Raw genomic sequence first — 18,185 nt, forward strand, 5'->3', positions numbered from 1 at the left:
TTAGAGGTTTGAAGACAAACCCTGGAGTCCAAGGGGTTGAGGTTGAGTAGATCCAAGATGGAGTATATGGAATGCAATTTTAGCTACTTGAGGCAGAAGGACGATGTGGTGGTGAGGTTGGATTCCCAGGATGTTTGTAAGAGGGATAGTTGTAAGTATCTTGGGTCTATGATTCAAGGGAATGGCGAGATTGGTAAGGATATCTCTAACCATATTAGAGCAGGTTGGATGAAGTAGGCTCACCTCGGGTGTGTTATGTGATAAGAAGGTTCCACTTAAGCTTAAAGGCAAATTCTATAAAGTGACAGTCCGTCCAGCTATGTTATATGGAGCAGAGTGTTGCCGAGTCAAGAACTCCCACATTCAAAAATTGAAGGTGGTGGAAATGAGAATATTGCATTAGATGTGTGGACTTACTAAAGGGGATAGAGTTCAGAATGAGATAGTCCGGGAGAATGTGGGAGTGGCTTCGGTGGAGGATAAGATGTGGGAAGGAAGGTTGAGATGGTTTGGGCATGTGATGAAGAGGGGCACGAATACCTCAGTTCGTAGGTGTGAGAGGCTAGCATTTGATGGCTTTTGGAGGAGGAGAGGTAGGATGAAGAAGTACTGGAGGGAAGTGATTAGACATGATATAGAGAAGTTACAGCTTACTGAGGATATGACCCTAGATAGGAAGGTGTAGAGGTCACGGATAAGGGTAAAAGGCTAGGTTGCGTGCGTGGGTTATAGCTAGTAGTAGAAGATCTCATGTATAGTTGGGTTAGTAATCCCAGGACTGTGTCCATAGGCAAGGGTCGTACTTTTTGGATGCCATATTTCTTATCTCTTATTTCATATTGGGCTTATTTATCTTATTTCGTATCGCTCTGATTTATATTTTATTTTTAGTATGTCTTACTCCCTTTATGTTATGCCACCCACCATGCTTAATGGTGCATTATGCTCTTGCTTACTATTCTCTATCTTGAGCTAGGGGTCTATCGAAAACAACCTCTCTACTTCTTTGGAGGTAGCGGTATGGACTATGTACATTCTACCCTCCCCAGACCCTACTTTGTGGGAATACACTGGGTTTTTTGTCATTGTTTTCTTTCTTTAGTAGTGAACTTAGATCGAACATTGTTTGATTTGACTATTTTTTTTTAGATGATTTTTGGGATAGCACCAATCGAACAGTTGAGAGGAATAACATGAAGTTTGAGACATTTTAAGGGGAATTTGCTTGGGTGATAGTAGATTCTTGCAGGGGTATTGAGGAGGCAATGGACTATGAGACTAATGATACCTCATGAGGTTTGTTCTCTTCTACATCCAAATTGATCCATTTATATGCATTCATATGTTCTCTTTATTCTGAAACATTCAATAAAATTTTTGAAACTATTTTGAAAAGGTAAAAATCTGTCCACACTTGGTGTTTACACTAAACTAATATAATTTATTATGATTAAATAATTTAATAATATAAAATACAAGCTAATTTATTATGATTAAGTAAAATGTACTCTAAATTTAAACACATGACATGTATGTATTGGCTTGATATAAACACTGGGCGTAGATAATTTTTTACCTTTTGAAAAAAGGTTATTCTCGAGATTATATTATCAACACTATTTTACGATTAGCTCACAAACTGGGTTGAAATGTTGAGATTTTTTGTTTCCTTTCTAGCAAAACATTTCAAATGAAATATGTTATATCAATGAAAAGTTAAAACATGTATAAGTGTGATCATTAGAAGTATAAGAAAATATTTTGCATATGTTGAGAAATTCATCTTTAAGTCGTGCCTTCTAGATTTCATACTGATAGGTCTTTCAGAAGAATTTAGGCCTTTACATAACAATATGATCTACTATATCGTGCATTTTTGAAGACATTTATTAATAGAGACGCTTGTTTTCATAAAAAGATATATTAGTTTGAACGTACTAAATATCGTATAATTATTAGTTATTAATTGGTATATCAAATTGATTTGAGGTAAGTTTTTAAATTGTAGTCTGTTTTTAATGTTTACAATAATAAATTATAAATTATTACCGTGTACTCTTAAAAAATTATGTTATCTTTACTATTTTTTTATTACACGTTAGAAAGTGAAATGGCATTGACAAAGTCTATCATATACTATTTTTTTCTTAAATTCATATGCAATTTGCAGGTTATATGCCATAGCGCGAGGGGTGAGGCTGAAAGGATTTGGAAGTAGATGAAGATTAAGAAATTATAAAGCATGAGTCACTCGAATTGTTGACCAAATCTACTTGATTTAATAAGAACTTGCAATGGTCAAATTTGACTGGCCTTTATGTTATAATAGGAACGTAACGAGAAATTATTGAGCTTTGTATATAAACACTATCTTAGCTATGATTATATATCTGTTAATAAAATTTTTAAATTTTGTGCTTCGTAGGATGAAAAAAACTTGCATAAGTATCTTAGCATTTTGTGATAGTATATTTTGTTTCTTGATACTGCTATAATATATTTGTATGTTTGAAATATATAATGATATTTAGTTACGGTATGATTTCATCACCAATCAAATATTTGTCGTTGAAAATTCAAGTTTCATATTAAATAATTAAGGATAAATGTGCAATGCATGTTATATATATATATATATATATATATATATATATATATATACATATACATACATGCATACATACATATATATATATATACATACATACATATATATATATACATACATACATACATACATACATATACATACATACATATATATATACATACATACATACATATATATACATACATATATATATATACATGCATACATATATATATATATATACATATATATATATATATATTAGGTGCACGCGCCTCGAGCGTGTACCTCACTTTATTAACTTCAAATATTACACTAAATAGGATATTGTTTAAAATAATAAAGATGAATACAATAATTAAATTCAACATCTTTTGGAGAATTAATTTAATTAAACCTAACCTTTACCAAAAAAATTTCTCAAAGCCGATCGACATTCATCTACCACCTGTAAATTGCAACAAAACAATACAATGATAGAGACATCAAAACAATATAATTAAATCTAACTTTTATATAAAAATTTCTTCAAAGTCGTCCGACAGTCATCTACCACCTGTAAACTATAACAAAATAATACGACAATACAGATATCGAAATAATACAACTAAACACTACATTTACACAAAAAAAATTCTCAAAACAAAGATATAAAAAATACAATTAAACCTAAGATTTACCTAAAAAAATTCCTCAAAGCCGACCGACATTCATCTATCGCCTGTAAATTCATCTACGACCTGTAAACTACAACAAAATAATACAACACTGATCACAAAGCTTTAGTAATGATGAAAATAATTCTTGTCTAAGCGAAAATTTTGACACTAAAAATGGCTTGAATGAAAATAAAGAAGATATATATATATATACACACGCGTTGAATTCTATTATGTTGACAAAAATAGTGAAGAAGTTGAGGGTTAGAAAATTAAGCATCCACCACTCTAGACATGCAACCGAATCAAGTTAGATGAGCATCAATCATATTTTTTCAATAAGTAAACCAGTTTCTTCTCTAATTTAATGTGTATCTCAATATTTATAGAAGTATTTACTTAATAGAGTCCTATTTTAGGAGTATTTTTTAATCATATTTTAGGAGTATTTTTCTAATTGATCTGTATAAATAAAAATATTAATTGATTCTCCTTCTATATATTTTAGGAGCCCCATATATTTTAGGAGTCTAATTAATATAATAAAAATAATTAAATAATAAATTAAAGAAAATAGTGAAAAGACAATTTTGTTTAAAGGAGAGTCTTTTAATGAAGGACAGAAAGTTCAATTCACTTTCTAAGGGTCGTCACACTTTTAATGTATTATATATATATATATATATATATATATATATATATATTGAAGAGCCTTACAAAACTTTTTACGCCTCATTAAAAGTTTTTGCTTTAGACAAAATTGTCTTTTCACTATTTTTCTAATATTTAAGAGTTGAAAATTAATTAAATATTTATTGTAAAACCTTTTTCTTATTAAAATTCATCAGAATTAATGACAACGAATACCTTTTTTATTAACTTAAGAATTCTAAATCAACTTTTAAGAAGATTCAAAAAATCAAGAAATAAATACGAAAGTGTTAGAATAAGTAATCAAAGATTTAACTTTCAAAATAAGGAAATATGTTTAATATAGGAAAAAAATAATCGTACTACTAATATAGTTCAAATTGATATGTCTCTCTTAGCCAGTAGCAGTAAGGAAAAGAGGTATCACATGACAAATGCAAAATTGAAGATTCATTAACCACTTGAAAATTTTGGTGGTAAAATATATATGTGCTTTCAATAAAAATATATGTTATTTTTACATTATTATATTAAAGTGTGAAGGATCTTTGAGAAATGATTTAAACTTTTTGCACTTTATCAAAAATCTTTGCAATAGACAAAATTGTGTAATTTTAAATAATCAAAGGTTACTCGTGCGAGGCACGTGTATGTATATGTGTATATATACATACATACATATATATATATGTGTGTATGTATGTATATACATATATATATATATACATACATACATATATATATACATACATACATACATACATATATATGTATATACATACATACATACATATATATATATATATATATATATATATATATATATATATTAATCTTATGCACCAATTAGCTAATAAATAATTCCAATGCATAGATTTGCAATGAACTTCATAAAACATGTCTTACTACACATACTATTTAGGAAAAAATATTTTAAAGATTTGTACTAAGTTCCCCACAAAACCAAATGTATTTAAACATATGTCAAAATAGCTCAAAATATTTTTAATAATTCACTTCAATCTAGATCAACTTGATCACTTATGGTGGCAACCATTAAAATTTTATCATCTACAGTTTTACTACACATCCAAAATAAATAAATAGTTAGAAAAACTTATGCTTGACAAATATTCAAATACTTTTTCAATCTAGAATGAGAAAGTGATATATCTTGGTTTGATGATGAGTAGCTGATAATAAGGGACCAAGTCCCTGGGTCATCATGGAAAAATATAGCTATCACAAGGTCTGTGCAAATTTGTCTTCTAGTGTAACAAACTGCGTAGGTGAGATATGTACCTTTCAAGGACACTTGGACCAATCAGATTTCTACCCTAATCATTATTCCACTATAAAAGGAAAAGAATGTTTCTTAATGGGTGACTTTTCAGAAATTAGATTGTTTAAGAGTGAAAGAGGCAAAAACGCAATCCAGCTTCATTGCTCAAGTATTGCTCAAGTTCTTATTTTTTGAATATACTGAAAAGAGTGGGTGCTCTTGATGCCGCCCAAATATAACCTCCAAAAAGTATGCTACGGTCGATGCCAAATATAGTAACCCAACTAGGTTGGGGTCGATCCCACAGTGAAAAAGTTGAACAGTTGCTTAACTTGCTGAAATCCACGAGCAATGCAGAAAAGTAAATAGGGGGATTTGCAATCAATCGTAATTAGTAACCAAACTCGAATTCTTTTGAGGTTGTTAACAGTAGAAGATGAACACTAGGAATGTGTTTCCCTAGCTTCTTAACTCCATAAATTTTTCATGATCAACCCACCTATTCTGCTACTCTACATGCAAAGTCAATAAGATATGTATTATCAACCGTCTTGTGAACGTGTTGATAAATCTCACCCTTTACCTTGTGAGTCTTAGGGCATCGCCATATTGCTCCTTGTCTATGAATTTAGTTCAACTTCACCTTTTGAATCTCAGGTGATAAGATGAGATGAGATGATGGAACAATAAAATAGACGTGAATCTCAAATTACTGTCTTAATCCTCTATTCTAAGTCTCAAACTCCCTTGTGAGGACGTTATCAAATACAGATAATCCTCAAGCTTCTGCAGTAGATCTGAGGTCAATTAATATGAAGAAGATTAAGATATATTCAGTTACGTTAGAATAGATGAATCTCCCACTTCCCTTACGTAGTTAATCCACTAGGGTTCCCATAACCCTAGTTAGGAAAATTAGCCGCTCATGTTCATGCAAGAATAAATGATAATAAATGAAGAATTAATGTAATTAATTACACAAAATAAGATGAATACACTACTAGAAAGACGACATTTCCCAATAACTTTTTTTGTTGCCATATATTGTATGTTGTTGCCAAAAGTACTTTTGGCAACAATAAAAAAGTTGTTGCATGTCATTGCAATAAACGCCGATGGAAAAAGTTTTTGCAACAACAAAATATATTATTGCCAAAAATAACTTGATGTAACCAAAAAAGTTGTTTTCTTACATTCGTATAGTTGTCGCTTATAAAAAATTTCGCAACAAAATTTGATGTTGCTATAAATTAATCATTTTTACCAACATTATTAGTTGTTGCAAAAACTTGACAAAAAATTAGTTAGTAGGCGGTTAGAAAGCATTTTAGCAACAATAATTTTTATTGCAATAAATTAAATGTTTTCTATACACTTTTAGCAACAATTTGTGAGTAGTTGCTACATACACAAAACACATTTTAAATATAATTTTATAAAAATGCTAAAAATTTAAAATTATATAATTTGCAAAGGTCAATAAATATATAAGATTGATGAATTAGATACTTTCTACTTTCAAAAAAACTAAGTACTTCTATATGTCTTAACTTGTAAAAAAAAATATAAACTGATCGTTATGATCTTATACTAAGTAATTAAAAAAAATCTTCTCCGATAGCACTTGTGTTATTACTTGATTTAAATCTTCATCTTCTTCTCTAGCTCTTCAACTTTTTCCTTAAGCGATGCTTTTTCACTCAAAAGTCTCTTCTTTGTCTCTTCTGTTGTACGCAATATAGAACGAGCTTTCAACTCTTCTTGAACTTTTCTAAGACCTGCTAGTGAAAGATTCATGAGTTTGCATTTTGCAGATGACAAATAAATTTGGACAAAGGTCAAATTCATAGCTCTACCTTATGTTCTTCAACCAACTCTTTTGGATTTTTTTTTCAAACCTTGAGGACCCATCAACTTTGAAAATCGTAATTCTAAGTTTCGCTTCTCTGTTAAAGCATCCTGTCAAGAATGAAGTAATAAAATGAGATGATTTTCAGCTTAATAAATAAAATTTAATAACATTTAGAAAACTCCTAAAGCTCTACATCTTTTTCATTGCATAAAGATCTGAATTTATCACGATCATAATCAGCCACTTCTAAATTTTGCTTCTCAAAAGTCAAGTTGTCTTTTATGCGATCTAGTTCTTTTTGCATCTCTGATTTTTGTTTTTGCTTTCCTTGTAAATCTTCCATCAACCGCTCATCAACATATAGTCCATAAGTCATAAGTAAATACTTACCAAAAATATATTTCATTGTGCTTGATAAAGATCAGATGCAGGATATTACTGAGAATAATAAAGAAAAACAAATGCAAGATCAGCAGGTTCATAACAAGCAATCAAATCCTTATTACAACAAAGATGTTAAAAATACTTTGGGCACAGAAGGCAAGAATTTAATTAGATTTCATCTCACTATCAGTACTCTCTTTTGTATTTGGTTCATCGCAAGGAAGAAAACCAAGTAGGAACAACGGCAATAAAGAGCTTAGATTGCAGAGAACTATCAAAAAGCCAAGTTGTCAAACCTGTCCATAGTGACACCAAATACCTGGGTTAAACCAGTACCAATTAGACTTCTAAGGAAACTCCCTCCAAGCTTGTTTAGTAATGATAAATCAAAATAAGTAAACAAAGGGGTCTTCTAAAATAACTGAATCGCAATAACCGGAGGAACGCCTCTGTGAACCTAAAGGGTGCCATATATTTATGTCTATAAGAACTTTTTTTCTTTCTGTGGACCTTTTGGAATTTTGCTTAGAACCTTGACGTTAAAAACAATTTACTGTTTTTTTATCTCTTCCACAGCCTTCTTAGTAAATGCATCAACATGGTCCTCATACTTCTCATAAAGTACAGGGACAGTATGGAGCAATATAAAGCAAATGTAAAACAAGGTGAGGAAGTCCCATCATTTCCCCAATATCTAAAGAAACCACAAGCCAGAAATAACAGCGAGGAGTCTCTTCAAGTCCTTCCCAAAGGCGAATATCTCAAAGAATTTCAGGACCTATGTTTATTTCAATCCTGAGTGCAGCAGCAACACCCATGACAATATTTTCAGGACAATGACTTGTGGAATTTCGGGTGGAGACTTGGGTATAGAAGATCCACACTCCTTTTATCAAATATTACTAGTATTACAATAATTGATGAAAGATGGGAAAAGTTACTCAAACTGGCCATGAATATTTTGCACTAACACTCTGGAAATCCAACTATACTAGTATCTATTTTGTTCTTTAAATTCCATACAACAACAACAATTACACCTCTTATCGCAAACAAGTTGGGATCGCTTATGAATGCTCATGTTTTTATATAAGGTCATTCCATAACATCATCATTATAAATAAAATAAAAGTGAAAACAAGGTAAAATCTTTCCTCTAAGAATAGATTTCACCGTATCTTTTCTTTCATTGTACCCTTACTTTTGCTAAATTTGCATTTATACAAAAGATTTATTGGTCTTTCATGATAACTTCCTTAATGTAATTTTAGGTCTACCTGTCCACTTCTATTAGCCTTCAGCACTAATCATACTTTTATAACTACGAGTCGGTGCCTCTGTAAATCAACATGGAACAAGCTAGCTAATCTCAACAAAATGATAAAAACTAGGAAAACGTAGTCCTTCAAGTACTAGATGAGTTCTTGTTACCGTAGCAACACTTTCAAAAAACTCACCTTCTTCCTCTTCTCTTTCCATTTCATATATTTTCTTGGATTTAAAACCCAACACCATCCTTCCTACAATGATCACCAATGCGACACCAAATAGCCCGATAACAAAACCGATAACTAAAAAACCCTATATTCTCCTTTTCTTCTTCATGTCTGAAGGTAACACTATAGTGAAATGACCATTATTTCTCGTGTAACATAAGTTAGGAAAATTCATTTCACTAAGTCAAACTTTTCCATTTTCATCAAACATGGAACACTTCGTTGTTCTTCCCTTGATCATCTCTGTTAAATTCTTGAACTCAATCGATATAGGTTATCCCGTTGGTCTAAGATCAAGCTTTCTAAGGTAATGGTGCATCATAAACTATGAAACCAATAACAGAAGTCAAGACATTGTAACCTGCTATGTTAAAGTAATGAGAAGACAAGTTTCCCAAATCATTGTGCCAAATGTTGATTCTTTTAACATAAGGCACCAGAATAATTCTTGGAGGAATTGAAAATCCACTAAAGTTTGCACCTTTTTCACACAATGTCCTGCTTCTTAACTTCACTGATGAGAATTTTATTCCTGCTAGACTTGAAGGAACACTAGCATTGTATAAAGATCCAGTATGTTGATGAACCAAACTCTTGAAAGCGTGTTCATGAAGAATAACTTCTAATGACTTTGTAAGGCTGTTATTATGAGAACATTGAACAAGAAAAATGAGTTTCAAGGGGAGGAACAACACAAGTATATACATGTTCTACATAAAATTTGATCTAGTTGGGCATTGTGATCCATTCTTGGATTTCATTGAATTTAGGTAACTATTTGGTTCGCTTTAATTTCCAACGGTATGAAGGAAAATAAGCTTGAAAAGTGCCTAAAGTTGAGGAAGAAATAATGGTTGGAGGTGGGAAGTCTTTTTCTCTTTTGGACTAAGTAGGCCTATAACCAAAGATGTGATAATGAAGTTGGTGAAAATCGTGGAAGATTTGAACAAAAAGTGCTAGATGAATTCTTTTTATTTGCCTCCAAGGGTATCTATAATATTAGTTAAGAGTTCAGTAGAACCAAATAGCTTTGACTAAAACCCTGTATATTTATTAAGAAATCTACTAAATATTTCAAATTCAGTAACTCAAATTGGTTACTGGTTTCAATGGTATCTCGTGCCCACAAAATTAAAATTTTGAATTTTCCTCTACTAATAGGCAAAAAATACTAAAAAAATATATACACAAGCTGCACAGTTAACAAAATACCCATATGCTATACTTCACGAAAACACCATACTTAGCATAAAATAAATCTTTTTCAGCCTTGACCACCGCAATGACACAAACTTTTCACTAGAAGCACAACTAAAGAGAAGCAAAGAAACTCCAGTAGCATTTCAACCACATTGGACTATTAAAAAAATACCCACACGCTATACTTCAAGATAACTTGAGGATCTATGAAGTTTACTTACCCAGCTGTCATCCATAAGACTTGCAAGACTTGTCTCATATGAAGTAGTTGAATTTGTAACCATATTGAAAATTATAGCTAGAAGCGGAAGTCTATTATATTAAATATAGTACATATAGTTAACTTAGTCTGTTGTACAAAAGGAGAATAGAACAACAAAGAGGCAGAGATACAATGAGAGTGTAAAAATAAAAGTAATAATGCAACATTTACTAGTTTAGCGTTGTATACTAAACAAATATCTTAGAGCTTTGCATATGAGAAACTAGTGCCATTACACTCTCTTTTAACATTTTTTGTTCATGCACTAAACGAACTTCCATTACTTCTCAATTTCTTCTTTCTCTTTAAGCTGATTTTTAACTTCCATTAGCTTGCTTTGTACACTCTCTCATTTACGACGTTCATCTTCCACTTCCTTTTGTCATTCTTTAAGTTTCTGTTGAATTTTATTTCTCGATATCCTACTTGCTGACTTAATTCCAGATCCTTGACCAAGAATGTACTTTGATTTTTCACCCACAACTTGCACAAATGCAACATTGATAATAGGATCCATATCAGTGTCCTCTTTGACTTCTTGAACTTTTTCAGCAATAATATCTTTCACTTTATCCTACAAAAAAAGTTATATCAATTTTGAATTTCAATATTTATTAAAAAATTAGTTCTATAAATACCAATAAGAAGGGTTTGTGTGCATTCACTTTAGCAGAAGCATTAGTAACCCACTGTCCATTTGGCTTCATATGAGTCATTTCCCAAAGTTTTTGATAGTTTGGCTCTTCTCAAGTGTTTGTGTCCCTCTATTAAAATAATATAATTATGTTATTGAAGAAAATATAATCACAATCGATAAAAAGAAATAAAGATCTTACCGCTTCATAAGACACTGCTTAAAAGGATTTTCTGCCAAAAATATGATGCATTTCCTGTTTTGTCTTGTTACTTTTATTTCTTTCACTCATTCTTTCCATTGTTTTTGCTTATAAATATTTATTTTCATCTAAGTATAAGAAATCAAATAAAAATTTAAATCATTTATACTTTTAACTACCTTAAAATCGTCAGAGCTAAAATAATCTACCAAGAATTTCCATTCAACTTCATTAACATCTGAAGGTATATTTTGCAGACTTTCTTCTTTTGTAGAAAATTTCTTGAAATGATCATGAAGTCTGCTACGGCGATATCGATATAAATTTTTAGTTGTTTAAAGAATAGTATCTCGATTGTGTTCTGTATTTGAAAGTTGAAAAGTGTCCTGCATTCAAAATAGAATCAAACATTAAGACTACAAACCCAGAACAATCTAATGAAAAGAGGGATGATCTTATTCTCTAGGTGCTTTTTATGTGGGAAAACATCAGAGACAGGTAACCATCAGTTTCTACATTGCAAATACACTCAACAACTATGGTGAATTTTTTAAACCTTAAAGGCATTTCCTGAACCACATCTTTTGTAATATTGCTTTGTCTAGACAGAAAACCAACCCCCGAACCTACCTTCACAAGCACACTATTATTCATGTGGAATATATGTTTAGTAAATATCCAACATAACGAATCAACCCTTAATCTAGTTTAGAATTATCAAGTTCCGGGCTTTGAAACTAATCAACAAAACCAATAAAAACAAATTCATATTGCCAATTTTCTCATGATTTTGGAGATTTTTCAATTGGTGAAAGTCTTTGCTTCATGACTTTCTTGAACCTTCATCTTAGATACGCAGAACATGTCGAAATCTAGTCTTAGTTAATTAGACAAATGGGAGTAGTAAATTACCAACATATAAGCAATAATCCTATCTTTTGCCAGTTCAGGAACTCCCTTTCAATTCTTGATGTCATCTCTAGCATTATGATGAACTTTCACTAAGAGCTTGGTAATAAAAACATTAGCTTCAGCACCTACTGCTACTATTCGATCTAGTGGGATAATCACCTTCAACTTTCCATTATCATTTTCCTTGTGTTTCTTTTGGGTTGAAAGCCCTGTTGTCTTTCCTCTTCCCTTTCTCTTTTTTTCTATAATAGCACATAAAATTATTTAGATATAAATAAATAAAACACAACTACAAATTTGGAGAGACACAATTTAATAAATAAATAAATTTACCTAGAGCCGGGATCGCAGATACATTTGTAGTTTCACTATTATTAGAAATATCCATATTTGTCATCATTATTGACTGCAATATATTAAAAATTTTAACAAATAAAGACTAATCAAAGGTATAAATCAAGAAGGTGATTTAAAATAAAACTTCTATGGACAAAGAGATTCAATAAACTATCAAGTTGCAATTATCTAGAGAAAAAACATTCATCCCTATGACAACTGTGGTGGGCATCAACGTATTGTTTCCATACATTTTTGTAGGAAATAGTAGTTGGGGCATTCCCCAAGTTAAGATAAATCTCAATGCTTGATGCACCAAGACCACCAGTTGTGGCTCTGTCTCATTTCAAATTGGAAAGATCATTTGGGAAGGTTAATAATAATAATGTTATTGTGCATTGGAAAAGAGTGATGGTGACAAACAAAGAAACTTACAGTCATCCCCTATGGACACTCCTGGGGATTAGCAGCTCATAGATGAAGATACTGGAGAGAAATTTATTATTTGGGAAGGTTCTGAAGATGACTCTCTTATCCCTTCCAAGAAAGTTCTCTCTTAGAAACCTCCCTCGAACACTCTCAAGGATACTACTAATGGCTTTGAAGCTTTTCTTATCGGGGCTCATGAGATTATTACCTTACATCTCTCGGATAAAGGTGGGGGAACCTCAATTGTTTAATGCATTGCTTGGTATGGAATGTTAGGGAAATAAACAAGAGACATAAGTAGAGAGAATTGTCTCTTTATTTGAGGGAAAATAATATCCATTTAGCTGGATTATTAAAACTAGAGTTAAAGAGAATAAGGCTACGTCTATATGCAAAAAACTGGATGTGAAATGGAAAGTTGAATACGACTATGGTATTGATAGAAATTAGAGGATTTGGATACTTTGGGACCCTAATGTATGCAATGTTACCATCCATTATAAGGAAGAGCAGCTGATCCACATTATAATCTCTAAAAGCTTTCCACCTATTCAATTTGATATGACTATAGTATATCGATACAACACCATCAAGTAAAGAAAATGTTTATGGCAGAGAAGGGACATGTCCTGAATGACCAACAATAGCTTGACCAAATTTTCTACTTGTATTATATGAAATTTAAATAATTTACATTAAAAACAAGTTACCAAGTCATATACACGCAAGCACTGGTAACTTGACACAACACTTAGTTTTTTGACTCCTATAATGTTTAAGTGATACGGAATCATCATGAATAGATAGCGATATTTTCTTGAAGTATCTTTCTCTGCTTAGATTTTCTACTAGCAGTTTGTAAGTAATTGAAAATTCAACATTATCATCATCTCATCAAAGTATATATTCTACCGAAGACCAACACAGTAGACATTTTCCTTCGAATTGAGACATGAAATTTATTTATTTCTTCTAATTATTGACATTCTTTATAAATATCAAAGAATCAAATTAGACGAAATCGAATCGAAGTAATTTGATTTGGAATTTCATTCACACTATTGAAAAATTGAAAATCGAAGACCCTAATGAAAGTTTGAAAGAATTGAACTCACCCCTAGTAAAGACCTATGTGAGAGTTGAGAGTTCTTCCTTCAATTTTTCATTTACCAGTGAATCTCGATAGAACAAAAATTATTTTGTTTTCAAGGATTGTTTTTGAAGCAAAATATAATAGTGAATTGTAAAGATTGACAATAATTTCTCAAACAAAGAACTCAAATTTAATTTTGCCATAGCCAGATTTAAGAACCCATAAAACCCAAAAAAAGAAATAACACTTTTCTAGCCAAAAATTTTGAGCTAAATCATTACGGAGAATCTACAAACTAAAAAGAAGGAATTCAAAAACTCTTAAGGCATCCACAAATTAAAAAGAATACAATAACTCAAGAAACAAGTCATCAAACCATGTATAAACTAAATCATAATTAATAACTCACCAAACTTGGAGAAAGCAATCAAGGAAATAGCTTGGGTAAATGCCGCAATAAATAAATCAATGGAGATGAGATCTTGGGTTTCAATGGAAAAAAGAAAACCTGTAGTAGTGTTATTTTGGAGGTAACTAAGGGGTCTCCAATATTTTTGGGGATGTGCCGCCTTTACTTGATATTTGGTGGAAGATTAAAAAAAACTAATGAAAGTTAAGCCTAATTAAACGGATTAGCAATAAAAAATATAGTATTGGCAAATATTTCATAAATAACAACAATTAAATCAAGTTGTTGCCTTTTATTTAATTTAGGCAACAAAATTATGTTTGTTGTAAAAAAGTTGTTGTAATTTGTCTATATTTAAATTTTTTTATATTAACTTTAGAATATAGCAACAAAATTATAATTTTTGGCAACGATATAAAACTGTGGTTAAAAATTACAAGATGTAGCAACAATAAAATTAAGTTGTTGCCTTTATCGATCTAAGCCAACAATAATGTTGTCGTTGCTAAAAAATTGTTGCTAATTGTACATTTTCTTGTAGTGATAACATTCAAAGTCTTGAATTGAATAACCCAAAAATCTCAAGAATAATGTAAAGTATGTAAAAGAATATAGGAATAATGTTAAGGAACGTAACCTAATCAAAGATAAACCCTAGGGTATTTATAGTATCTCAAAACAACCCAAAAATCCAATTGAAAACAAAAAAGGAAAAGTAAGTCAGCACAACGTACGACTCGATCGTTACTCGTAAGGTCTTTTTATGAGTCATACAGTGCCTCTTGTATGTTATCTAGTGTCTGATCTTTTAGGGCTTCAACTTTCTATTCTTCTTACAATTCCTACTCACCAGTCCTGCCTTGACCATACAACTCAGGCCTTCACTCGTTACCAACTGGGACTTCTTTATTTAAGGCTCTGAACACTGGTCTGATTGTGATTGGATCATACAAGTCATACTCAGTCTTTCGACTCATCTTCTTTGGTGACTTAAACTCTGAATGACAGCCTGAGGTTCTGTTCTCTTTATAGTTTCTTGACTGACCCACATGATCATCTTACAACTCATATGACTGAGTCATATCTTTTCTTTACTTAAGATTTCTTCTTGGCTTTTGGTTCTATTGTGCTTATGAGTCAACCTATGATTTGTATGATGTGTTGACGACTCATAAGGTGACTCGTATCATCTGCAGACTTCATCATTTTACCATTTTTTTCTTCTACTTTTGTTACAAGCCTCTTATTTACCTGTTTTACTTGCAACAAGAACAAAACACCCTTATATCTACTAAAACAACCTAATTCAAGCATAAATTCTTTGTTTAAAGCATCGAAAGTGTCATGTTTCCATGGCACATCAACACCCTCAACTTAGACATTTGTGTATCCTCAGGCAAAATAAAAATCAATACTACCAACACAATAACGATGCTTAAAAAGGAAGATCCTAACACACCTAGGGCAGTGATTTTTAATTCACTTTTTCAACATTTTAGTTTCGCCTCCTAATTTTAACTTTGAAAGAATCAAACTGTGTATCAGTTTGGCACACACAGAAACATAAAGGAATCTGATGATGGTATTATATTAGTAACAGACAACCAGGCATAGATACAACCCACATTAATCGAACAATCTAGAAACTTAACAACATAACCTATGTGCGCTCACAGTCAAATAAATCCCATTCACTCAGTTAAGATCAATTAATTTATTCAGGTTTATAAAAAAAAAATGCTCTCGCTCACAAAGAAGTACCACCAGTGTATACAGAATACCATAGGCTTACCCATATGCTCTTCTCCTGGGTTTCCGAACAGTCGAGACAAGATCACTAAAGGACTTAATTTTGCTTGTAATGTAGGTTAGGGACTGGTATGGTTTCTTTTTGAGATTTTCAGTGACTATGCCTCCTTGATACTACGCTTTATTCGGGGTCCAATTATTTTTCACTTTTTTTTATTTTATTTCTGCCCTTATGTGTCCCTTTTTATTTTTAAAGCATATTCAAACTGGACTAGGTGCGATTTTCTTTTCTTACTTTCTTTTTTTCTTTTCTTTCTTTGTAATTTTTTTCTTTTATTTTTACCGTACCTATCCTTTTTCATATTTTTTCTAAACATCTTTCTTCATACTCATTTTTCCTACGTACCCCTATAACAACCACTCTTAACTTAGGTGATTTCCCAGAGTTGAGATGCGCAGTATCCAAGGAAGAGAAAGGCCAATATAGGTTCATTGTAAGTAAATCGGGAAGGTGAAATTGGTGTAAACAAAAAATGGATCAGTTAAGGCTCAAACATTTTGGATCAAAGGGATTCATATCACATTAGATTGGGCATTTAGGCTCGAGTGGACTCACACCAAAAATGGCCTATGATCATTTTCTACTCGACTATCCTGAACCCTAGGTAAGAGCAATCGGGAGAGTTCTTGATTCAGACACACCGAGAACTAAGGAGTACCTCACACACACTCGTCCAGGGTTATACTGCTAAGTACTACTTATCCAGTTATGCAATTGTTCTCCCTAGTTGTTCTATTCCTAATTCTAATGCCATTATAAAATTCTCAGTCATCTCACACATACACATCACACAGACATCTAAATTTTAGGATGGATATCAATATTTCAACACAAAACTTTTCAAGATTACACAATTTCAGCATACTCATAAAAAACACATCAACTGCCATAAGTCAAAGTTTCCTCCATACAAACTAATAACAACAAAACACAACATAACATGACAGTTCTCATATTTTTTTCATATTATGGCCATGAACTTTGAAACATGGCAAGTATAGCTCATGGAAACCTTAGTACACCCCCACCCCCAACTTAAAGCCTACGCACTATCCCCAGCGTATCTAAAAATGAAACACAAGGGATCAGGAACATACTTAGGTTCTTAAGGAGACAACTCATATAGCATAATCATGTGGGCCCCCATCTCGGGTCCCACCTTTCTCAACAGAAGTCCCATCAGTTATCAGGACTGCCTCCATAGTAGTGGCAATAATTATGGTAGGTGCGCTCAGTGGTACATCACTCGAAAGGGCTACATCACCACCTCCATCAACATCATCAGTTGTTGGTCTCGAGCTACTAGCTCCATCTTTCATCTCTTCGACCCATACCTGCCAGTCTATCTCACTCAGTAGGCTATCTTGCTTAGCCTTTTTTACTGCTTCATTTTCTGTACTTTAGTGCTTTATCTTCTTCCTTTTCTTTCAGGGGTCTTCTTCAGGTTCCAAAATTTCCCAGATATTTTTAACTTGTACTTTAGGAACAACTTTCGTAACCATGGGTTCTAGGATGATCGGTCTATCGTATAAATCAACAACTATCTTCTTTATTTCAGCCACCTCAGTTTTCACTTCTGTTATATCTGGAACCTATCCGCTTCCCAACTATCAGGTCATCTATTATTCAAATACGTCTAACCAACCCTATACCTGTCTATCTTGGTTCTCTAACTTTGTCAATCCAGGGCTTTATACCCCTTTTATATTCCAAACTTTGGCCTCCAACATGCCCAATCTCTTCATCGCCTCATCCCACATAGAATGTGAGATCATAATCAAGCCACTACCAGAAATTTGGTATTTTTCAACAGCACATGTATTCAGAATATAAGGTATTTCCGACCATATTCCGATTGTTTAGTGGTAGTCGGAAAAAAGTTTATCAGAAAAATATTTCCAACCACATCTGTCGAAAATTTCTGACTACTACAGCCGGAAATATTAAATTAAGAATTAAAAATAGTTACTTAATAATTATAAAT

At 32.0% G+C, this 18,185-nt stretch overlaps 1 long non-coding RNA gene across 1 annotated transcript; it reads right to left on the reverse strand.

The window, feature by feature from the left end:
* Positions 1-10,517: 10,517 nt before the first annotated feature.
* LOC124898182 lies at positions 10,518-18,137 on the reverse strand. The gene is made up of 4 exons (XR_007055095.1): positions 12,458-18,137; positions 12,125-12,366; positions 11,042-11,140; positions 10,518-10,950 (listed from the first exon to the last, which is right to left on the reverse strand). It is a non-coding gene; the product is annotated as an uncharacterized LOC124898182 (long non-coding RNA).
* Between the last annotated feature and the right edge of the window lie 48 nt (positions 18,138-18,185).

This window comes from Capsicum annuum, chromosome 4 (assembly GCF_002878395.1).
Source record: "Capsicum annuum cultivar UCD-10X-F1 chromosome 4, UCD10Xv1.1, whole genome shotgun sequence".
Lineage (NCBI taxonomy): Eukaryota > Viridiplantae > Streptophyta > Magnoliopsida > Solanales > Solanaceae > Capsicum > Capsicum annuum.